This window comes from Rhinoderma darwinii, chromosome 13 (genome assembly GCF_050947455.1).
Source record: "Rhinoderma darwinii isolate aRhiDar2 chromosome 13, aRhiDar2.hap1, whole genome shotgun sequence".
Taxonomy (NCBI): Eukaryota; Metazoa; Chordata; class Amphibia; order Anura; family Rhinodermatidae; genus Rhinoderma; species Rhinoderma darwinii.
Genome location: NC_134699.1, coordinates 1,001,997 through 1,015,106, shown reverse-complemented (window position 1 = coordinate 1,015,106; position 13,110 = coordinate 1,001,997). Strand labels below are relative to the sequence as shown.

Below are 13,110 nucleotides of genomic sequence, written 5' to 3'. Positions count from 1 at the left end.
AGAACAGAGATAAAGGCGATGGGTCAAGATGAGTGCTCCTGCACTGTTTACCATGCTACATGTTATTATATTAATCCGCTGGGAGTGATTGTCCTCTTCAGTCCCGCACCAGCGAATATCCTTTAAGTAAACAAAATGAAGAGCTCGCCCAGCGCAGTGTTTACAGTCACACGTGCGGATAAACCTCCCAGATTACTGCCCGGAGCGCCTGCGACGACTTCTTATTTTTAGTTTCATAATGAACAATAGACGCAAACAATTATCTATTGGAAGATCTGTCACTTTTTGATACACGTTCTTTAAATTCTTTACCATTCTCATGATCTCTGCTTGCCGTCAGGGAATGATAACATTTTTGCTTACATCGGAAACCCCTGCAGACTTAGGGTATGTGCACACACAAAATCAAAAATGTCTGAAAATACGGAGCTGTTTTCAAGGGAAAACGGTTCCTGGTTTTCAGATGTTTTTTAAGCCTAAAGAGTCAATGAAAAACGGCTCCAAAAACATCCCAAGAAGAGACATGCACTTCTTTTTCACGGGCCTCTTCCAATTAAAATCAATGGGCAGATGTTTGTAGGCGTTCTGCTTCAGTTTTTTCAGGCATAAATGCCCCGAAATACGCCTGAAAACACTCCATGTAAACATACCCTTAAATGTCTCATAGCTGAATGTTTGTTACAGTTGTATGTATGTTCACATTTGTGTCAGAGAATCTGACGCAGATTCTGTCAAAAATAGCGCATGCTGCGCTATTTTTTAAATTGTTGGTGTCCATCTTCGACTGACCCGGCACTTAAGTTTTTGATTTTCTGTGCCTATGTTGGGACAGAAAAACTAATGCAGATGTGAAGAGAGCCTATTCACATCTAAAAACATCAGCAGCAACAATCTCTCTCCTGTCCTGATTGTTTGCTACAATGTATCAGTGGAGGTAAAAGACTGCTGGGACTGTCTAAACTGGATACAGGGCTAGTGTTCATTTTGGATGTGAACACAATAAATGTTTCCATTCGCTCATGGCAAGCAGAGATCTTGAAGCATATTAGAAAATTGCAGAACATCTCAGATGAAATAAGGGCGGGTATGTTATACGGTAGTAAAAAAACAGAGGGTGCTCAGACCCCTGAACCAGAGTTTGGGGGTGCAGTTTGACATTTCTGCTAATTGGAGGAGAGCTGCTGACTGACCGGACTCCCCTCCAATCACAGTTGCTGTGAGCGTAAAAAATGGAATCTAGCAATGTGTTTCCTGCCAAGATGGATGACTCGCCAGCAACACTGCCTATGTCAGCGCCAACGCAACCCATCAAATAATACAGAAGCTGCAAAAAACTATTATTTTACCAACACACATGATTCAAATTCACAAAACTGGCGCCAAAATCGCCACGGTGGAGATTTGTTAATATTATTTACTCATGAATTTTATTTGTGCGTGGCATCGGCTGCAGCGGCTATTCCCACCTTAGTACGTTTTTACGTTGGAGCACACGCCATAAAACCTGAAATGTTGCACAAATGCTGAAAAATAAAGCCTGGGTTATAACCGGACATCGTACACTGAGATAATCGCAGCATATAATATCGGCATCAATTACTCTTTATGGCTCATAAAATGTTGCGCTCATCACAAGTTTGCCTTTTACCCTATAGGAAATGGCCTTCGAGATTTGTAATGCAGCCGCGAGTTCTGGCACTACGATGATGTTCGTTGGGGTCATTAGACTGTTGGTCAGGCCAGGAATTTAATCCGTAATATGGACGCTATAATACAGTGACAATACGGCCGTCTGAATGAGGCCAATGACTGGAGATTTGATATCCCCCCATAAAGAAGTGACAGAAACTTATGTTGTTATGTATTGTACTATATGAATGTTCTCAAATGTACTTATCCTTCTTTGTATTTGATATACCTTTTCAATAAAAACAAAAAAATAAGTGACTGGATATATAGGTGTATGGCGATAGTTAAGGGATATATAGGTGTATAGAGGCAATGACAGGATATATAGGTGTATGGCGGCAGTGACTGGATATATAGGTGTATGGTGGTAGTTAAGGGATATATAGGTGTATAGAGGCAATGACAGGATATATAGGTGTATGGCGGCAGTGACTGGATATATAGGTGTATGGTGGGAGTGACAGGTTATATAGGTGTATGGCGGCAGTGACAGGATATATAGGGGTATGGCGGCAGTGACTGGATATATAGGTGTATGCCGGCAGTGACTGGATATATAGGTGTATGGCGGCAGTGACAGGATATATAGGTGTATGGCGGAAGTGACCGGATATATAGGTGTATGGCGGCAGTGACAGGATATATAGGGGTATGGCGGCAGTGACAGGATATATAGGTGTATGGCGGCAGTGACTGGATATAAAGGTGTATGGTGGCAGTGACAGGATATATAGGTGTATGGTGGTAGTTAAGGGATATATAGGTGTATAGAGGCAATGACAGGATATATAGGTGTATGGCGGCAGTGACTGGATATATAGGTGTATGGTGGGAGTGACAGGTTATATAGGTGTATGGCGGCAGTGACAGGATATATAGGGGTATGGCGGCAGTGACTGGATATATAGGTGTATGCCGGCAGTGACTGGATATATAGGTGTATGGCGGCAGTGACAGGATATATAGGTGTATGGCGGAAGTGACCGGATATATAGGTGTATGGCGACAGTGACTGGATATATAGGTGTATGGCGACAGCGACAGGTTATATAGGTGTATGGCGGCAGTGACAGGATATATAGGTGTATGGCGGCAGTGACAAGATATATAGGTGTATGGAGACAGTGACAGGATATATAGGTGTATGGTGGGAGTGACAGGATATATATGTGTATGGCGGCAGTGACTGGATATATAGGTGTATGGCGACAGTGACAGGATATATAGGTGTATGGCGACAGTGACAGGTTATATAGGTGTATGGCGGCAGTGACAGGATATATAGGTGTATGGAGACAGTGACAGGATATATAGGTGTATGGCGGCAGTGACAGGTTATATAGGTGTATGGAGACAGTGACAGGATATATAGGTGTATGGCGACAGTGACAGGATATATAGGTGTATGGCGGCAGTGACAGGTTATATAGGTGTATGGCGGCAGTGACAGGATATATAGGGGTATGGTGGCAGTGACAGGATATATAGGTGTATGGCGGCAGTGACAGGTTATATAGGTGTATGGCGGCAGTGACAGGATATATAGGGGTATGATGGCAGTGACAGGATATATAGGTGTATGGCGGCAGTGACAGGTTATATAGGTGTATGGCGGCAGTGACAGGATATATAGGTGTATGACGACAGTGACAGGTTATATAGGTGTATGGCGGCAGTGACAGGATATATAGGGGTATGGGTGCAGTGACGGGATATATAGGTGTATGGCGGCAGTGATGGGATATATAGGGTATGGCGGCAGTGACAGGATATATAGGTGTATGGTGGCAGTGACAGGATATATAGGTGTATGGTGGGAGTGACAGGATATATAGGTGTATGGCGACAGTGACTGGATATATAGGTGTATGGCGACAGCGACAGGTTATATAGGTGTATGGCGGCAGTGACAGGATATATAGGTGTATGGCGGCAATGACAGGATATATAGGTGTATGGAGACAGTGACAGGATATATAGGTGTATGGCGGCAGTGACAGGATATATAGGTGTATGGAGGCAGTGACAGGATATATAGGTGTATGGAGACAGTGACAGGATATATAGGTGTATGCCGGCAGTGACAGGATATATAGGTGTATGGAGACAGTGACAGATTATATAGGTGTATGGCGGCAGTGACAGGATAAATAGGTGTATGGCAGCAGTGACAGGATATATAGGTGTATGGCGGCAGTGACAGGACATATAGGTGTATGGCGGCAGTGACAGGATATATAGGTGTATGGCGGCAGTGACTGGACATATAGGGGTATGGCGGCAGTGACAGGATATATAGGTGTATGGCGGCAGTGACTGGACATATAGGGGTATGGCGGCAGTGACAGGATATATAGGTGTATGGCGGCAGTGACTGGATATATAGATATTTGGCGGCAGTGACAGGATATATAGGTGTATGGCGACAGTGATAGGATATATAGGTGTATGGCGGCAGTGACTGGATATATAGGTGTATGGTGGGAGTGACAGGATATATAGGTGTATGGCGGCAGTGACAGGATATATAGGTGTATGGCGGCAGTAACAGGATATATAGGGGTATGACGGCAGTGACAGGATATATAGGTGTATGGCGGTAGTAACAGGATATATAGGTGTATGGCGGCAGTAACAGGATATATAGGTGTATGGAGGCAGTGACTGGACATATAGGGGTATGGCGGCAGTGACAGGATATATAGGTGTATGGCGGCAGTGACAGGATATATAGGGGTATGGCGGCAGTGACCGGATATATAGATATTTGGCGGCAGTGACAGGATATATAGGGGTATGGCGGCAGTGACAGGATATATAAGGGTATGGCGGCAGTGACAGGATATATAGGTGTATGGCGGCAGTGACAGGATATATAGGTGTATGGCGGCAGTGACAGGATATATTGGGGTAAGGCGGCAGTGACCGGATATATAGGGGTAAGGCGGCAGTGACAGGATATATAGGGGTATGGCGGCAGTGACAGGATATATAGGGGTATGGCGGCAGTGACAGGATATATAGGGGTATGGCGGCAGTGACAGGATATATAGGGGTATGGCGGCAGTGACAGGATATATAGGGGTATGGTGGCAGTGACAGGATATATAGGGGTATGGCGGCAGTGACAGGATATATAGGGGTATGGCGGCAGTGACAGGATATATAGGGGTATGGCGGCAGTGACCCGATATATAGGTGTATGGTGGCAGTGACAGGATATATAGGTGTATGGAGGCAGTGACAGGATATATAGGGGTATGGCGGCAGTGACCCGATATATAGGTGTATGGTGGCAGTGACAGGATATATAGGGGTATGGCGGCAGTGACAGGATATATGTGTATGGCGGCAGTGACAGGATATATAGGGGTATGGCGGCAGTGTCAGGATATATAGGTGTATGGCGGCAGTGACAGGATATATAGGGGTATGGCGGCAGTGACAGGATATATAGGTGTATGGCGGCAGTGACAGGATATATAGGGGTATGGCGGCAGTGACAGGATATATAGGTGTATGGCGGCAGTGACTGGATATATAGGGGTATGGCGGCAGTGACAGGATATATAGGGGTATGGCGGCAGTAACAGGATATATAGGTGTATGGCGGCAGTGACTGGATATATAGGTGTATGGCGGCAGTGACAGGATATATAGGGGTATGGCGGCAGTGACAGGATATATAGGGGTATGGCGGCAGTGACAGGATATATAGGGGTATGGCGGCAGTGACAGGATATATAGGGGTATGGTGGCAGTGACAGGATATATAGGGGTATGGCGGCAGTGACAGGATATATAGGGGTATGGCGGCAGTGACAGGATATATAGGGGTATGGCGGCAGTGACAGGATATATAGGGGTATGGCGGCAGTGACAGGATATATAGGGGTATGGCGGCAGTGACCCGATATATAGGTGTATGGTGGCAGTGACAGGATATATAGGTGTATGGAGGCAGTGACAGGATATATAGGGGTATGGCGGCAGTGGTGTATGGTGGCAGTGACAGGATATATAGGTGTATGGAGGCAGTGACAGGATATATAGGTGTATGGAGGCAGTGACAGGATATATAGGGGTATGGCGGCAGTGGTGTATGGTGGCAGTGACAGGATATATAGGTGTATGGAGGCAGTGACAGGATATATAGGGGTATGGCGGCAGTGGTGTATGGTGGCAGTGACAGGATATATAGGTGTATGGAGGCAGTGACAGGATATATAGGGGTATGGCGGCAGTGACCCGATATATAGGTGTATGGTGGCAGTGACAGGATATATAGGGGTATGGCGGCAGTGTCAGGATATATAGGTGTATGGCGGCAGTGACCCGATATATAGGTGTATGGAGGCAGTGACAGGATATATAGGGGTATGGCGGCAGTGACCCGATATATAGGTGTATGGTGGCAGTGACAGGATATATAGGTGTATGGCGGCAGTGACAGGATATATAGGGGTATGGCGGCAGTGACAGGATATATAGGGGTATGGCGGCAGTGACAGGATATATAGGGGTATGGCGGCAGTGACCCGATATATAGGTGTATGGTGGCAGTGACAGGATATATAGGTGTATGGAGGCAGTGACAGGATATATAGGGGTATGGCGGCAGTGGTGTATGGTGGCAGTGACAGGATATATAGGTGTATGGAGGCAGTGACAGGATATATAGGTGTATGGAGGCAGTGACAGGATATATAGGTGTATGGAGGCAGTGACAGGATATATAGGGGTATGGCGGCAGTGGTGTATGGTGGCAGTGACAGGATATATAGGTGTATGGAGGCAGTGACAGGATATATAGGGGTATGGCGGCAGTGGTGTATGGTGGCAGTGACAGGATATATAGGTGTATGGAGGCAGTGACAGGATATATAGGTGTATGGAGGCAGTGACAGGATATATAGGGGTATGGCGGCAGTGGTGTATGGTGGCAGTGACAGGATATATAGGTGTATGGAGGCAGTGACAGGATATATAGGGGTATGGCGGCAGTGACCCGATATATAGGTGTATGGTGGCAGTGACAGGATATATAGGGGTATGGCGGCAGTGTCAGGATATATAGGTGTATGGCGGCAGTGACCCGATATATAGGTGTATGGAGGCAGTGACAGGATATATAGGGGTATGGCGGCAGTGACCCGATATATAGGTGTATGGTGGCAGTGACAGGATATATAGGTGTATGGCGGCAGTGACAGGATATATAGGGGTATGGCGGCAGTAACAGGATATATAGGGGTATGGCGGCAGTGACTGGAGTTTAGGATCCTGAGGTGATTTACCACACAATGCGAGAGATTGCGGCTTCTACAGGTTACCGCCGTGTAAATCCTCTATAATCCCGTTATTATAACCTGAAGAGCCGCCATGATGGACGGGCGCGTCTTTTATATCACAGTCCGTGCAACAGGTGACAGCCCCACACAGGAGCGCCGCCCGCAAGCCCCGCCCCGGGATCCGCCCCCTCTTCCCGCCTCTTTTTCCCGCCTCCGCTGAGGACGCCGCAGACTGAAGGACGCTCTGAGGTAACGGCTGATAGAGGAGGGGAGACCCCGTGTATACAGGACCCCCAAATACACCCTGTCACCCACAAATACAGGACCCCCAAATACACCCTGTCACCCACAAATACAGGACCCCCAAATACACCCTGTCACCCACAAATACAGGACCCCCAAATACACCCTGTCACCCACAAATACAGGACCCCCAAATACACCGTCACCCACATACACAGGACCCCCAAATGCACCCCGTCACCCGAATACACAGGACCCCCAAATACACCCCATCACCCACATACACAGGACCCCCAAATACACCCCGTCACCCACATACACAGGACCCCCAAATACACCCTGTCACCCACATACACAGTACCCCCAAATACACCCTGTCACGCACATACACATGACCCCCAAATACACCCCGTCACCCACATATACAGGACCCCCAAATACACCCTATCACCCACATACATGGGACCCTCAAATACACCCTGTCACCCACATATACAGGACCCCCAAATACACCGTGTCACCCACATATACAGGACCCCCAAATACACCGTCACCCACATACACAGGACCCCCAAATGCACCCCGTCACCCACATACGCAGGACCCCCAAATACACCCCGTCACCCACATACACAGGACCCCCAAATACACCCCGTCACCCACTTATACAGGATCCCCAAATACACCCCGTCACCCACATATACAGAACCCCCAAATACACCCCGTCACCCACTTATACAGGACCCCCAAATACACCCCGTCACCCACATACACAGGACCCCCAAATACACCCCATCACCCACATACACAGGACCCCCAAATACACCCCGTCACCCACATACACAGGACCCCCAAATGCACCCCATCACCCACATACACAGCACCCTCAAATGCACCCCGTCACCCACATACACAGGACCCCCAAATGCACCCCGTCACCCACATACACAGGACCCCCAAATACACCCCGTCACCCACATACACAGGACCCCCAAATGCACCCCGTCACCCACATACACAGGACCCCCAAATGCACCCCGTCACCCACATACACAGGACCCCCAAATACACCCTGTCACCCACATATACAGGACCCCCAAATACACCCCGTCACCCACATATACAGGACCCCCAAATACACCCCGTCACCCACTTATACAGGGCCCCCAAATACAGCCCGTCACCCACATATACAGGACCCCCAAATACACCCTGTCATCCACATATACAGAACCCCCAAATACACCCTATCACCCACATGTACAGGACCCCCAAATACACCCTATCACCCACATGTACAGGACCCCCAAATGTAATATACCATGTCACCCCACAATACTGCTCTACGTCACCCCCACATATCATACAACGCGTCACCCCACATATCATACACCGCGTCACCCCACATATCATACACCGCGTCACCCCACATATCATACACCGCGTCACCCCACATATCATACACCGCGTCACCCCCACATATCATACACCTCGTCACCCCACATATCATACACCGCGTCACCCCACATATCATACACCGCGTCACCCCCACATATCATACACCGCGTCACCCCACATATCATACACCGCGTCACCGCCGATATCACCCCCACATATTATACACCGTGTCACCCCCACATATCATACACCGCGTCACCCCCACATATCATACACCACGTCACCCCCACATATCATACACCGCGTCACCCCACATATCATACACCGCGTCACCCCACATATCATACACCGCGTTACCCCCACATATCATACACCGCGTCACCCCACATATCATATACCGCGTCACCCCACATATCATACACCGCGTCACCCCACATATCATACACCGCGTCACCCCACATATCATATACCGCGTCACCCCACATATCATACACCGCGTCGCCCCACATATCATACACCGCGTCACCCCACATATCATACACCGCATCACCCCACATATCATACACCACGTCACCCCCACATATACACCACATCACCCCACATATCATACACCGCGTCACCCCCTGTATCATACACCACGTCACCCCCACATATCATACACCGCGTCACCCCCACATATCATACAACGCGTCACCCCACATATCATACACCGCGTCACCCCCACATATCATACACCTCGTCACCCCACATATCATACACCGCGTCACCCCACATATCATACACCGCGTCACCCCACATATCATACACCGCGTCACCCCCACATATCATACACCGCGTCACCCCCAGATATCATACACCGCGTCACCCCACATATCATACACCGCGTCACCCCCAGATATCATACACCGCGTCACCCCACATATCATACACCGCGTCACCGCCGATATCATACACCGCGTCACCCCCACATATCATACACCACGTCACCCCCACATATCATACACCGCGTCACCCCACATATCATACACCGCGTTACCCCCACATATCATACACCGCGTCACCCCACATATCATACACCGCGTCACACCCACATATACACCGCGTCACCCCCACATATCATACACCGCGTCACCCCCACATATCATACACCGCGTCACCCCACATATCATACACCGCGTTACCCCCACATATCATACACCGCGTCACCCCCACATATCATACACCGCGTCACCCCACATATCATACACCGCGTCACCCCACATATCATACACCGCGTCACCCCCACATATCATACACCGCGTCACCCCCACATATCATACACCGCGTCACCCCCACATATCATACACCGCGTCACCCCACATATCCTACACCGCGTCGCCCCACATATCATACACCGCGTCACCCCCACATATCATACACCGCGTCACCCCCGATATCATACACCACGTCACCCCCACATATCATACACCGCGTCACCCCCACATATCATACACCGCGTCACCCCCACATATCATACGCCGCGTCACCCCCACATATACGCTGCGTCACCCCACATATCATACACAGTTTCACCCCCACATATCATACACAGCGTCACCCCCACATATCATACACCGCGTCACCCCCGATATCATACACCGCGTCACCCCCGATATCATACACCGCGCACCCCCACATATCATACACCGCGCACCCCCACATATCATACACCGCGTCACCCCCGATATCATACACCGCGTCACGCCCCACATATTATACACCGCGTCACCACACATATACACCGCGTCACCCCGCACATATCATACACCGCATCACCACCCACATATCATACACCGCGTCACCCCCACATATCATACACATGGTCACCCCCTTTATCATACACATGGTCATCTGTCACATGTCAAGATTGGGCAGCCCCTTTTTAGATAATGCCGCAGTGCCCTCTGTAGATGCTGCCGCAGTGCCCACTGTAGATGCTGCCGCAGTGCCCTCTGTAGATGCTGCCGCAGTGCCCTCTGTAGATAATGCAACACACCCCTAGATATTGCCACAGTGCCCTCCGTAGATGCTGCCACAGTGCCTTCCGTAGATGCTGCCGCAGTGCCCTCCGTAGATGCTGCCACAGTGCCCTCCGTAGATGCTGCCACAGTGCCCTCCGTAGATGCTGCCACAGTGCACTCCGCAGATGCTGCCACAGTGCCCTCCGCAGATGCTGCCACAGTGCCCTCCGCAGATGCTGCCACAGTGCCCTCCGCAGATGCTGCCACAGTGCCCTCCGCAGATGCTGCCACAGTGCCCTCCGCAGATGCTGCCACAGTGCCCTCCGTAGATGCTGCCACAGTGATGTCAGGGACTTGCCCAGAGCTGGAGTCCCGGAGCAGAGCCGCTTCTAGCACTCTGCCTGGGATTCCAGCTCTGCTCCTGACATCACTGTCCATGTATGGACAGAGATGTCAGGGGCAACCCCAGAGCTGGAGTCCTGGGCAGAGTGCTAGTAGGCTCTTCCTGGGACTCCAGCTGTGGTCCTGACATCACTGGGACTCCGGCTCTGGGGAAGCCCCTGACATCATTGTCGATGTATGGACAGTGATGTCAGGGTATTCCAAAGAGTCCCGGAGCAGAGCCTATGCTAGCGCTCTGCCCGGGACTCCGCTCTGGGGAAGACCCTCCACACTGTCCATATATGGACAGCGATGTAGGGATTTCCACAGAGTCCCGGAGCAGAGCCTGTACTAGATCTCTGCACTGGACTCCGGCTCTGGGGAAGCCCCAGACATCGCCCAAACATGGACACCGATGTCAGGGAATTCGACAGAGTCCCGGAGCAGAGCCGATACTAGCGCTCTGCCCGGGTCTCCGCTCTGGGGAAGACCCTGACACACTGTCCATATATGGACAGCGATGTCAGGGAATTCCACAGAGTCCCGGAGCAGAGCCTGTACTAGCGCTCTGCCCGGGGCTCCGGCTCTGGGGAAGCCCCAGACATTGCTGTTCATATGTGGACAGCGATGTCAGGGAATTCCTGAGTCTCGGAGCAGAGCCGATACTAGCGTGTTTGAGACCCCTGCTCTATATCATACACCGCGTCGCCCCACATATCATACACAGCGTCACCCCCTATATCATACACCGTGTCACCCCTCATATCATACACCGCGTCACCCCCACATATCATACACCGCGTCACCCCCTATATCATACACCGCGTCACCCCCTATATCATACACCGCGTCACCCCCACATATCATACACCGCGTCACCCCCTATATCATACACCGCGTCACCCCCACATATCATACACCGCGTCGCCCCACATATCATACACCGCGTCACCCCCTATATCATACACCGCGTCACCCCCTATATCATACACCGCGTCACCCCCTATATCATACACCGCGTCACCCCCACATATACACCGCGTCACCCCCACATATACACCGCGTCACCCCACATATCATACACCGCGTCACCCCACATATCATACACCACGTCACCCCCACATATCATACACCGCGTCACCCCCTATATCATACACCGCGTCACCCCCACATATCATACACCGCGTCACCCCCACATATCATACACCGCGTCACCCCACATATCATACACCACGTCACCCCCACATATCATACACCGCGTCACCCCCTATATCATACACCGCGTCACCCCCTATATCATACACCGCGTCACCCCCACATATCATACACCGCGTCACCCCCTATATCATACACCGCGTCGCCCCACATATCATACACCGCGTCACCCCCTATATCATACACCGCGTCACCCCCACATATCATACACCGCGTCACCCCACATATCATACACCGCGTCACCCCCACATATCATACACCTCGTCACCCCACATATCATACACCGCGTCACCCCCACATATACACCGCGTCACCCCACATATCATACACCGCGTCACCCCACATATCATACACCGCGTCACCCCCACATATCATACACCTCGTCACCCCACATATCATACACCGCGTCACCCCCACATATACACCGCGTCACCCCACATATCATACACCGCGTCACCCCACATATCATACACCGCGTCACCCCCACATATCATACACCTCGTCACCCCACATATCATACACCGCGTCACCCCCACATATACACCGCGTCACCCCACATATCATACACCGCGTCACCCCACATATCATACACCGCGTCACCCCACATATCATACACCACGTCACCCCCACATATCATACACCGCGTCACCCCCTATATCATACACCGCGTCACCCCCACATATCATACACCGCGTCACCCCCACATATCATACACCGCGTCACCCCACATATCATACACCACGTCACCCCCACATATCATACACCGCGTCACCCCCTATATCATACACCGCGTCACCCCCACATATCATGTATTATCTTGTGTAGTAAATGATATGGGGGAAGCACAAGTCCCACAGCCTCAGGTAAGTGATGATATTGTTAGCTATAGGCAC

The 13,110-nt window shown here is 50.4% G+C and overlaps 1 protein-coding gene and 1 long non-coding RNA gene across 6 annotated transcripts in view; one reads left to right on the top strand and one right to left on the bottom strand.

The window, feature by feature from the left end:
* The window catches only part of LOC142666214 (uncharacterized), a 183,891-nt gene extending 176,746 nt beyond the window's left edge, over window positions 1-7,145 (bottom strand). The window contains exon 1 of the long non-coding RNA XR_012851650.1: window positions 7,059-7,145. This is a non-coding gene — a long non-coding RNA (uncharacterized LOC142666214). The remainder of the gene's footprint in view (window positions 1-7,058) is intronic.
* The window catches only part of EYA2 (EYA transcriptional coactivator and phosphatase 2), a 199,309-nt gene continuing 193,336 nt past the window's right edge, over window positions 7,138-13,110 (top strand). For 4 of the 5 annotated variants that reach the window (XM_075846197.1, XM_075846195.1, XM_075846196.1 and 1 more), the window contains exon 1: window positions 7,138-7,229. The gene's annotated coding sequence lies outside the window, so the exon portion shown is untranslated. Of the gene's footprint in view, window positions 7,230-13,059; window positions 13,081-13,110 lie in introns of those variants that run through there. The other variant, XM_075846194.1, reaches the window with a different exon arrangement.